Here is a 12,747-nt window from a genome sequence, read left to right on the forward strand (position 1 = left end):
TAAGTAAAAAGAATGGCACAAGTATGTCGGGACAAAATCAAAGGCCGAGGAGCAAAATGAGCTAAACCTAATAAGGGACATAAACAGCAATAAGAAGAGGGTCTACAAATACATTAGGAGCAAGAGAAAGATGAAGGAAAATGTAGGTCCACTATTTAGTGGGAAAGCAGAGCTAATAATGGATGACATCAAGAATACTGAGGTGTTTAATACCTATTTTGCTTCAGTGTTTACTAAAAAGGTTACTGGTGACCAGATACTTAACACAATTAATATAGCAACAAGGGGGAAGGAACACAAGCCAAAATGGGGAAAGTACCAGGTTAAAGAATATTTCGATAAGTTAGATTTAAGTCAGCAGGGCCTGATTAAATGCATCTTGTTAAGGACATGGTTAACTAAACTAGGGAGAGGAGGCATATAAAATTTGCAGATGACTCCAAATGGCAGGGGAAACTGGGGGATGGGAGGGAATTGCTAGCACTTTGGAGGACAGGATTAGAATTCAAAACAACCTTCATAAATTGGGGGAACTGGTCTGAAATTGCAAGATTAAATTCAATAAAGATAAGTGCAAAGCACTACCCTTAAGAAAGAAAAATCAAATGGGCAAATATAAAATGGGGAAATAGCTTGGTGGTGGTACTGCTGAAAAGGATCTGGGGGTTACAGTGGATCACAAATTGAATGAGTCAACAATGTGATGCATTTGTGAAAAAAGGCTAATATTCTGAAGTGTATTAACAGGAATATCGCATATAAGAAATAGGTAAGTGCAAAGGCAACACAGTCATATGCCCCCACTCACACCAGATTTCTGCCAGGGTTTATATGCTCTTCCCTGAACTCTGTTGCATACCATCAGAACCTTTAAAATATGCCCCCCTCCATCAACAGTTACACATTGTCTCTGGGTAAGCATCTCACTGTACTTGGCACTGGTGAGGCCTCAACTGGTGTACTGTGGCCAGTTCTGGGCTCCACACTTTAAGAAAGATTTGGACAAATTGGAGAAAGTCCAGAAGAGAGCAACTAAAGGACAAAAGGTTTAGAAAATGTACTGAGAGAGAGCACAGGGAGTAAGAGGAAGCAAGAGAGCTGTCTGCAGGAGACTTGAAGCCTGGAGCAGACATGCTAAATGAACTAACCAGAGACACCTGATGTGGGGAGGGAACCGCAAGCAGCTGTCTCCTTACAAGAGAGCTGAAGTAGTTGTTGGGGAGAACTGACCCCAGGAAGTTTACAAAGAAGTCTTCTGTGAGCAGGATAGCTGTAAGCCAAAGCCAGGTTCTGAGGTAAGTGCTATGCCTTGGAAAACAGATTTTTAGGACTCTGAGTTTTGTTTTGGGTTATTGTCTGTATACACCTACAGCTCCCAAAAGGGTGGCAATTGTACAAGCAACTGTGTGGAGTCCCTGTGAAGGAAGGGGGCCTGGAGGCAGGAGACTAGAGGGTAGAGCAGAGGCACCTTCTACCATGACCTATAAAGAAAAGTTTAAAATGGCCATGTTTCTTAGTGAGGGGAAAAAAATACATACTGAGGAGGAAACCTGATATGCCTTCGCATATATTAAGGCAGTAGTTCTCAAACTTTTGTACTGGTCACCTCTTTCAAAAGCAAGCCTCTGAGTGTGACACCCCCCCCCCCAATACATTAAAACCACTTTTAAAATATATTTAACACCATTATAAATGCTGAATGCAAAGCAGGGTTTGGGGTGGAGGCTGATATCTCATGACCCCCTGTGAGGTCCCAACCCCCAGTTTGAGAACCCCTGTATTAAGGGCTGTTATTAAGAGGATGGTGACTGACTGCTTTATGCGTCCACTGAAGGTAAGGTGGGATGTAACCAGCTTAATCTGAAGCAAAGGAGATTTAGTTTAGATATTAGGAAAAACTTTCTAACTAGGAGGGTAGCTCAGCGCTGGAATAGGCTTCCAAGGGTGGTTTTGGAACCCATCTTTGAAACGTTTTAAGAACAGGCTTAAAGTAAGAACAAATATGTCAGGGATGGTCTAGGGGTACTTGGTCCTCCCTCACTGCAGGGGAGGCTGGACTAGATGACTTCTTGAGGTCCCTTCCAGTTCTATATTTCTATGAATCTGTATCAGTTCTTACTCCTTAGGGGCTCAATCCTGGAAGGTTCTGAGCACTATAGTGGAACTACTACATGTGCTTAAAATTAATCATGTGTCTAAATTCTTTGCTGGATCAGGGCTAGAGCACGAAGGGCTTTTCAGGATTGAGGCCTATAAAGAGACAACATGGTTATATTTTACTAATCTTGACTTAAGAGTTTCTCCACCCCCTTTGTATCAGTTCTGTGATTTTTAAGAAAAGTTATAAAACAATCTTTCATTTGTAGAAAGGCTGTTTGCTCTGTGCAGTTCATTAACCTCTAGAGAGCTGTTAATTATTACTGAAAACATTCCATCTTTCCATGGTGCTAGGAAACTACATGACAAAACCTTTTCCCAAGGTTAAAGGTGTTTACAAGTGCTAAGGTACACGTTGCAATAACTCAATGTGCTATACGTGCAAAAGAGCAGGTGGCTAACATGAGAATGAGTAACTGTCATCCTCGTCAATTAACTGTTTATAGAGATGGAAGATTTTAGGCCATAGTGGACTGTCTCCTCCAGTTTTAGATTGTAATTTAATATCTCCATTCAGTTTGTAGTAAGTGCAGGCCCTGATAAAGGCCCAGTATGAGGCCCGAGGCCTGAACTAAAGTAATGGTCAAGACTTTGCTAACATAAAGCAAAGTTAAGCTGTGAGCCAGAGGCAGGCCCTGCTCACAGAAGCTGGCAAGGAAAGGCCTAAAAGGTACTAACATTCACATACTTGCACATTCCACACAGATAATAAAGAACAGGCTGCATAGAGGGGTTCACGTCGGGGTCACCAGTGTTGTCAGAGTGGTACCGGTGCGGTGCTCTGCTTTCTCCTTGTTGATATCACTCGGCTGCGTGCGTGAGTTCCCTCTGTGTGCTGCCCCAGCTCTGCGCAGATAGCTGACACAGCAGACCCAACGAAAACCCCCAATAACCACAGAGTGCCACCCCTCTACGCAGCAAGGTTCAACCTCTCTACGTATTAAGGTGCCGCCTTTTACCTTGTACATGTTGGTTCGATCAAAACAACTCTATCCATCATTTTACCCTTTTGCCCCTGTCATTGGGATGGGCCAGCCTGTTCTTTATTATCTGTGTGGAATGTGCAAGTATGTGAATGTTCAGTACCTTTTAGGTACGTATCAGCCCTTTCCTTGCCAGCTTCTGTGAGCAGGGCCTGCCTCTGGCTCACAGCTTAACTTTGCTTTATGTTAGCAAAGTCTTGACCATTACTTTAGTTCAGGCCTTAGGCCTCATACTGGGCCTTTATCAGGGCCTGCACTTACTACATTCCCCCGCTTTTTGTCTTTTCATAGGGAGGATGTTTACCCATCGTCCCGGAAAAGCATAATGTACGGACTAAAGATAACCCAGTGGGCTAAACACTGTTATGTGGTTACCTTATTTTACCATCCATACACTCATGGCCCATCTGTCCTTATAGTCTGCACATTCCCTCGTACGACTTTTAGACAGACTTTATTATCCAATTATTTTAGTCCCTTATGTTGGGCCTGGGAATGTTAGGCCCGGGACCATGGATACATGGGGGTCAGTAGCCTCTCTGGTGTTTTATTGAGGGCCTCGTGAGAACATACAAATATAAATGTAAATATAAAATAAATGTAAAATATGGAATATACATATTATGTATATAAGTATAAATATGTATATTATGTAATATAAAACATGTAATGTATACTAATCATTACACCTATATATATCGGTATATAGCTTATAGATGATGGTTATTAATTTGTGAATTAGTGTGCTTTAACTTCTTATTCCATAACATGATCGTTTGGGTGTACCACAGCAGTGTTGATTGCCATTTCCATTCCTTTGTTCACTCTACCTTGCAACTTGGCTTTCTTTGTTTGATGGAACATATAGCAGCACATGCCTATTACCACCACCACCGTTAGGGCCTGGATCCCCATTAGGAATATGCTTAGAGTGCGAACTACTGGATGTAAGGTTACATCCTCGGGGATTGCCCACCAGGGTGTTTCCACCGCTTGTTGAACCTCATCCACTTCACGCATTTGCTGCTGGATTAAGTGGGCTATTGGCATTAGGGATTCCTTAGTCCTTGTTACTAATTCATGTTTATCTAAATGTAAGAATTTTACAGGTGGAAACAAATAAACCAATAAGTTTTGCGAATGTTCATTAATAATGACCGTTTCAGTGACTATCCCTTTCATTATTAGTAGTAGGCTGAGTGTTTTAAAATACTGGGCAGGGCCGCCCAGAGGGGGGGGCAAAGGGGGCAATTTGCCCCGGGCCCCGGGCTCCGCAGGGGCCCCCAAGAGAACAGCGGAGGCTCCCGCCTCCGTCCCGCTCCTGGAGCCTTAGCACATCAAGCGGCGTGTCTCAGCCGGGGCCCCTGAGCCCCGCCCTGCGCCGCGTGGGGAGGGGGCGGGGCTGGAAGCTTCGGCCTGAGCTCTGCTCCCTCCGCTGGGCCTGGAGCTCCCAGCCCCGCCCCCTCCCCACGCGGCTCTGAGCGGGGCGGGGCTCAGGCCCCGCCGGAGACACGCTGTGGCTGTTCAGCGAGGTGCTGAGGCTGCGTGTGAGGAGGGAGCCGGGGTAAGAGGCTGGGGCCGGGGAGGTTGGCTAAAGGGCAGGGAGCCCTGGAGACACTCAGGGCAGAGGGTGGGGGAGGGGGAAGGGCCTGGGGGGGTGGGAGTGTGGGGGGTCGGGGGGGGGGGAGCGGGTCAGGGCCGCCCAGAGTGGGCGGGGCAAGAGGGCGCAGGAGCTTCTTCGCTCCCGGTCTCCGCCGGTGGGGGGTCCTTCTGCTCCGGGGCGGAAGGACCCCCCCACTGGCGAGTTACCGCCGAAGCGGGACCCGCCGCCGACGTGCAGCCCGGTCTTGGCGGTAGTGGCGCGGGGGCCCTTCCGTTCGGGACCCGCCGCCAAAGTGCCCAAGACCAGCGGGGATCCCCCGCCGCCGAATTACCGCTGAAGACCGGGCTGCACGTCGGCGGCGGGTCCCGTTTCGGCGGTAATTCGGCGGCGGGGGGCTCCCGCCACGGGTCTTCGGGGCACTTCGGCGGCGGGTCCCGGAACGGAAGGGCCCCCTGCCGCCAAAGACCCCGGGCCCCCGGAATCCTCTGGGCGGCCCTGATACTGGGATAGGGATTGTGATTGTGTGTCCCACACTGCTATGTATATGAGAAGTAAAACAAAAATTTGGAGTAGTGACACTACCACTGACGCCTTTATATATAAATATATTGTAATTAGTTACATGTACTGTCCATTCATGTTATAGGTTATCCTTAAGGCTGGTTGTCACCCTCTGGTCAGCTTTACTGGGCAGGAAACAGAAGTGGGTAGCTTCTCTGTTCCATTGGTTGATGTAGATCCAGTTGTTTCTTATGGATGCTGTCTTCCAGATGTCCATTCAGTAGGTTAGTAACCAATTTATGAAATATTGCTGTGTCCGGATTTAATATTGGTACCCAGACACTGAATAAGATTGTTTTGAATAACATGTGCCTCTGTTAGGATGCAGTGTCACTGACCCAAATTATGACTGGTATTAACAGGCAATTTGTTTACCCAATTTGTAGTTACTATGTAACTTAGTTTCTTTACCAATTTCTTTTTTCCTTGCCTTCATGTTGTTTGCTGCCATTCGTTTGTTGATTTTTACCTGTGTGTTGGTTAAACAATTTAGCAAGGTTATACACATTGTACATGTTGTACAGCAATTATACAATACAGCAATAATACAGCAGTACAATAATACAGTAGTACAGCAATAATATAGCAATACAGTGATGATACAGTTGTTTTTACACAGTAACAAAGTTGAAATTAAATGACAGTTTTCCTGGTCCAGCTAGTGGTTTTTAGCTGATTGTTAAATTAATTGTCCATATATGGTAGATAGAGGTGTAATTGACCAGTCTCTTATTTATAAAACACTTCATTTTTCTTTTCTTGATGCTTGGGGGTTTCTTCACTGTATACAGATATGAACTGGTGTCTTCAGGGTGTGATATTTTCTGGCATCTTTGGTCTGTGGGATGCAACTTAAACAACTTTTGTTAGTTAACAGTAAAGTTTTTTTTTGCTTGTTTGTTTTTCAGTAACCCAAACTTAATACACAGTTTTAACTTAGTTTCTTTACAATGTAATAAGAACTATGTAATAGGGACTGAGCCTTTTATAACACAAGCTATATTTTTGCAATTGTTGTATAGACATTGATTTTCATTTGGGGTGCATTACTAATATTTTATACTAAATATAATACTTAATGGCTAAAATAAATGTTCACAATCTTCCATGAGAAGGTGTATTACTTTCCTTTGCTGAACACTTTGTTTCAGCAAAAGAGTTAGTACCATAATTTTAACAAGCTTTTTAGAGTTAATTTGCTTGTGATACCAATTTCACTCTTGTTAACTGTTTAGAAGCACAAACTTTAACAACCATTGCTTCCCATTAACATAACATAACAAAAGAAAAGCATATAAAACTAAACCAACTATAAAATTAAACCAAAATAAATTTTAAATACAGATACATGCAAATACTTTGAGGGTATTTGAGGGTATACTTTCATGATGCTTTACTATGTTTGGGAGCCAAAGGTGGAAACCTGTTGAAAATGTGGAAACCTGTTAAAATTGTTTGGTTAGCTTTATGCATAAATTGTTTTAAAATAACATTTTGGTTATGGCATTCTTATAACTGTATTTAAAAGTGCAAACAAGTTTATAAAAAGCCCAAACAAGAAATTGACATTTTGTTAATATTATCTTTACCTTAATGTTGAGGTTTTCCCTTACATTTTTTCTTTGAATAACAATTTAAAAAAAAACTTAAAAAAACAAAACTGTGATTGATAAAGCGAATTCTTTTTGTTTGCAATTGCATTATTTGTTGAGACAGAAATATATGTACATATATTTCTAACTGAAACCTTTTTGAACTTTGCACAAAAAATTGGTGCTAATAATACTATGATTACACCCCAACCATGATTTTAAAATAATGTGGTACCACATCTTATATATATATTTTTAAAAGGGTATAAAATTGACTTTTGTTGCAACAAAATAAAAATAATTAAAAAAAAAAGTCACGTGACACACACAACATAGACACAACACACACACATGACATACAGGACAAACTTACAATTAAAAACAAATGGCGCCAGAATTCTATTCATATCTATACAAAATAACACAACCAAAAATAAAAAGTAAAAAGGGTTAAACATTTAAATAAACAAGTTATTACCTTATTTAAAACCTGTAGCATACATTTGATAAAAAATATATTTATATTTGCCAAATGTATTGTATTAATTTGGTAACAAGGAATTTTGCATTACTTTATATTTAACATTATTTTAAAACTCTGCTATATGGAAATAAGAAAAGCCCATGTTTCAAATATTAGTTAGTGCTTAGGATTATAAGCAGAGAGTGCATTTCTGTTGCTTGGCACCCATATCTTCAAGAAAGTTAGGAATAATTCCAGCTGTTGCAGTCCTGAAGGGTTAAAATAATTAATTTACTGGATTTAAAGTTTTTACCTTTTTGTCTTCTTTTTGTTTCTTGTTTTGTTCTGTTTTCAATTGCTTTATTTTTTGGAGGTTTCTGTAAAAACTATAACTTTTAAAACAAAAAAAGAGCCAAAGTGAGGAGAGGCGGAGCGGGGGGGGAAGGGCAACCTAGGAAGGTAGCGAGACCTGAGCCAAGAGAGATTAACTCCATCAAGGTATTTGAAAGTACAGGCAGCAGCAGCAAGTTTAGCAAACTGAGCAAACATATAAAGGACAAAACTTAATTGGTATGTACAAATATTTGAGAAAGAAGGTTATACTTTCAGATATGAGTGCGGAGTGTGGTTCCATGGGCCAAAGCAATTGGGAACCTGCACAGTTGGGAATTGCACCCCTAGTTTTTATCCTGGCTGTGAGAGGAGATTGGGGGTAGTTACCTGCTCTTGTAAAACCTGAATTTGTTCCCCCAGTGTCTGTTGCTTTTGTGTGTATGCCAAATGGATAGTGAGAGTGCCCTTTTTGCTGCAGTTAACTGTTTTTGGGCAGCTCCATGTGTTAATGCATCAATTCTAGGTGTTAACCCGCTTAATTTTAGTTTTTTACTTTGAAATTCTTTTTTATTCACTCCCCTGTGATCGAGTCACAGCTCCTGTGTCCTAATGTGCTCTGTGAACTGTTCCATTTTTTCCTTCATTTGATTTACCAATTCAGTGAGAGTATTGTTTGCTACTCTTTCCTTCTGTACACTTACTTGTCCCGTTCTGACAGGCACCAGTCTAGGTTCCGGTTTAAGTTTAACTGGAACCTGGTTTTTATCATAAGGTGATGGTTGCAATGCAGTGGACCCTGTTTTATCTTTTAATTTTACTAGGGCCACCTTTTTCCATTTCTGTCCCCATTCTTCAGGCAGAGAGTAGCTACCTGAAGCCTGCTGTTTACCACCAATATTTATAACAGGGGACGGCACATGTATTTTTTGTAGGTTCCTTACAGCTGTTTTCAGTGTTTCACTCTGTTCCTGTACTGGTTGTCTCTGGGCTGCTTGCCACCCTGCAAGGGGGGTGAGAGCATTCCAGGGCTGTGTAGCTCCTTTTGATTCTTTTAACTCTTTCTTTGTTACTGTTACTTGCTTGGCCAGCATGCCAGCATGCTGTTTAAGCCATGTCACTGCCATAGACAGGAGTTGCAAAAGTTTTGCTTTTTTACTTTTATTACTATTTCTCAGAGCCTTGGTTTCTACCATTGCTCTACATATGCCTGTCCATGTTTCCCCATTCTTCAATTCATATGGACCCCCTTTACTGGCAATCCAGCGGGTCCAAGAGTTATCAAACTCTGTGGGGATCATAAGGGAGGGGATCAGGGGGTTCCCTAGCTCGAGGTTTGCTGCCATGTTGGGATTCTTACCACGGCAGGTTCGCTTACTCAGCAGATCAGCGGTCGGGGTCACCAGTGTTGTCAGAATGGTACCGGTGCGGTGCTCTGCTTTCTCCTTGTTGATATCACTCGGCTGCGTGCGTGAGTTCCCTCTGTGTGCTGCCCCAGCTCTGCACAGATAGCTGACACAGCAGACCCGACGAGAACCCCCAATAACCACAGAGTCCAGTAAGATGCAAAGCCACGTCGGCTAGGTTTATTGCGACCTCGGACACAATGGCAGTTCCCTGTAGGTTTCTTAGCCTAATTCAGGGCATACTACGAGAAAGTGCCTCTTGGCAATGGACCCGGCTCAGTCAGTGGCAGGACTTTCCACTGCCCCCTCGACCGGACAAAGACACCTCCCCAGGGATGCATTCTTATACACAGGTACAAACAAGTTACACATCACACCTGACGTACTGAGGTGCCACCCCTCTACGCAGCAAGGTACAACCCCTCTACGTAGTAAAGTGCCGCCTTTTACCTTGTACATGTTGGTTCGATCAAAACAACTCTATCCATCATTTTACCCTTTTGCCCCTGTCATTGGGATGGGCCAGCCTGTTCTTTATTATCTGTGTGGAATGTGCAAGTATGTGAATGTTCAGTGCCTTTTAGGTACGTATCAGCCCTTTCCTTGCCAGCTTCTGTGAGCAGGGCCTGCCTCTGGCTCACAGCTTAACTTTGCTTTATGTTAGCAAAGTCTTGACCATTACTTTAGTTCAGGCCTCATACTGGGCCTTTATCAGGGCCTGCACTTACTACACAGTTGTCTTACTATTTCTGTCTCTCACTTCGCAGTGTCCACTCACTGCGTAATAGCCACACTAACCTCTGAGTGTGTGCCTCAGAACTTAAGTCTGTGGTGTGTTTGGAGAAGGAAGTGGAGCGGTACTAGCACTGCCTGATACCTTAACAGACAAGTGAATAAGCAGCAGGTTAAAGAAAGTTTGAGTTGGATAGAGCCCCATTATTAAGATGAATGGGAGATAGAACAAACCATATTTAAAATATACATATATATTTTAAGAAATTTTATATACAAATATGGTGTTAATAGGAAGCAACTCTAGGATCATCTTTTGACCAGAACGGTCAGTGCCATGGCTCTCCAGTGTCCTTAAAGTCTCCCAAAGATTAGACAGATTACATTTTTTTCCATGTGGATGCGGGGGTCTGTGTGGACGGGGTGTAGGCTCCAGGAATGAATTTGGGTGCGGTGACATGTCCCTTGGCTCCTAGATGGATAGGCCAGGGAGCTGTGAGTGGTGCCTCTGCCTGCAAGTGCTGCCCCTGCAGCTCCCATTGGTCGCACCTAGAAGCCCAAGGGATATGTTGCAGTTTCTAGGAGCCACATGGAGCCAGGTAGGGAGCCTGCCAGCCCTGCCACCTGGACTTTTAACAGCTGACTGGAGCCACCAGGATCCCTTTTTGACTAGGCTTTCTGGTTGAAAACTGGACACCTGGCAACCTGAGGGAGCACTACCCCACTCCTGGCCTGGGGCCCTGGCTGTTGGCCCCAACTTCAGTTTAGTCTGTCTAAATATTGTTTGATCCCAAAAATTTTTAGCTTTGAATTAAGGTGTTTAAATGTTCGATTTTGAAAAATAAAATTGAAACAACTTCGTTTTTAAAACTGAAAAAACTAAACCATTCTTCCCACACAAGTCAGTAAACTAACACGAATTTGCAAAACATGTCAATGTCACCCAAACTGCTTTTTTGTCAAAAAGTTTTAGTTAAAACATTTTACCCAGCTCTAGATACAAGCAAGTGATAAAGACAATAAGCATCTTGTTTCAAACCATGTAAATGTACCTAATTTCCCCAAGTGGCTGAGGTGTCTAAGCTTCTACTCTATACCTGCAGTATGGGAAGGCAAAAGCTCTCGCACGGACTACATGAAATTAGCTCCTGATCTTACTTAATTCCTAGATAGGAATTTAAATTACATAAAAATCTCCCTTATTGGCACACAGTGGCACATTTACTGTTGAACGTAACAGAGTGGCCCAGATTGGCTGCATGCTGAACTCCTTGGTCACACTCAATATTGTTCTTGGCCAGTGTGCCTCACCCACAATGTGGGAATGGGAAGCTTGCTGCTGCTGCCAGGCTTTACCTGTTCAATGAATACATAATTCTGTCCCCTCAGCAAATAGTTAAAGGGGGTGGGGGAGGAGATTTTCTAAATATATCTTAGAAGGCAGCCGGCCTGCTGAATCTAAATGACCTCTTTCCATCAGTCACCCAAGAGATGGTTGGAGAAATTCCTTCCCCAGACCTGCCCTTTGCTGGTAATAAAGATGAGGCAGTAATGGAGATTGGGGTGTCAAAAGAAGAGTTGTTTGAGCAAATTGATAATTTAAACAGTCACTAGGGGCCAGATTTTCAAAGGATTTTAGGTACCTGAAGATGCAGATAGGTAGTGAGTGGCAGGGGTGGCTCTATGTTTTTTGCTGCCCCAAGCACGGCAGTCAGGCAGCCTTTGGTGACGGAGGCTCTGCGGGTGATCTGCTGGTCCCGCACCTTCAGCATACCTGTCGTCAAATTGCTGCCAAACCCGCAGGACCGGCGGACCTCCCGCAGAAACGCCACTGAAGGCTGCCTGACTGCCGCCCTCATGGCGACCAGCATGCCACCCCCGGCTTGCCGCCCCAGGCATGCGCTTGCTGCACTGGTGCCTGGAGCCGCCCCTGGTGAGTGGGATTTTCAAAAGCTCCTAGGCAGATTAGGCAGTTAACTCTCATTAATATAAATCAATCAGTTCAGGAAAGGGACTGAGACACTATTTTAGACTGTTCAATGAAAAGATCTGCTCAATATAAGCTCCAGTCAAGAAAAGCAAACAAGATGCTAGAAGGCATGAGAAATGGAATGGAGAATAATGCATAATATATTATCATGCCATTATATAAATCAATGGTACAGTTTCGTCTGCAAAATTGTTTGTAGTATTGGGCACCAAAAAGGATATTGCAGAATTAGAGGGAATTCAGAGAAGGTCAACGAACGATTAGGGGCCTGCCGGGAAGAACTCTTGTATGATGTGTGTGTGGAATTGGGATACTTCACACTATGAAGGGATTGTATGACAGGATTGCTTGTGATTGTAGGGGGCAGAGTTAGACAGCCCTGGGGATACCTCTTGGTTTATGTCTTAAATTTGTAAAACCTCCTGCTTCATGATTTCAGTTGCTCACTTGCAGGGGATTCCCTCCCTCCCTCCCCTCATGTATTCTGGATTTATTTATTTTTGTTTATTTTGTGTCCTTCCTCTGAAGCATCGGAGATGGCATGGCTAGTGAGCTGATGTTCTGAGCTGGCTCTGAAAATTTTCTCTTATGCTCAGGGTCTAACTCAGTGGGTTCTCAACCTATTTACCACTGTGGGTCGCATATGCAGCTCTCTGGGTTATGTGGGCTACATCCACCCACCCACACACACACATGCTCTCTCTCATGCTCGCTCTCTTAAAAAAATTAAAATAAAAAATAACTACCTGTAGGGCCCTGAGGATGTCACATGGGCCACAGCTGTGTGCTGATTGAGCCACAAGTTGAGAACCACTTGTCTAACAGACAGCCATATGTAGGGTTGGGAAGAAATGCCTCCAGGTCAGATTGATAGGAACCTTGGGGAGGGTTTCACATTCTGCAGCATGTGGTGTGGGTCACTTGTTGGGA

At 43.5% G+C, this 12,747-nt stretch overlaps 1 long non-coding RNA gene across 4 annotated transcripts in view; it reads left to right on the forward strand.

Annotated features, from left to right (window-relative positions):
- LOC120387647 overlaps positions 1-12,747 on the forward strand; it is a 114,645-nt gene that overhangs the window by 12,490 nt on the left and 89,408 nt on the right. The window contains exons 1-2 of one of the 4 annotated variants that reach the window (XR_005590280.1): positions 1,271-1,295; positions 5,390-5,528. The exons of 2 other annotated variants lie outside the window; for them this stretch is intronic. This is a non-coding gene — a long non-coding RNA (uncharacterized LOC120387647). Of the gene's footprint in view, positions 1-1,270; positions 1,296-5,389; positions 5,529-12,747 lie in introns of those variants that run through there. One more of the 4 variants, XR_005590277.1, reaches the window with a different exon arrangement.

The sequence above is a fragment of the Mauremys reevesii genome, linkage group 21, assembly GCF_016161935.1.
Source record: "Mauremys reevesii isolate NIE-2019 linkage group 21, ASM1616193v1, whole genome shotgun sequence".
In the NCBI taxonomy this organism is placed as follows: domain Eukaryota; kingdom Metazoa; phylum Chordata; order Testudines; family Geoemydidae; genus Mauremys; species Mauremys reevesii.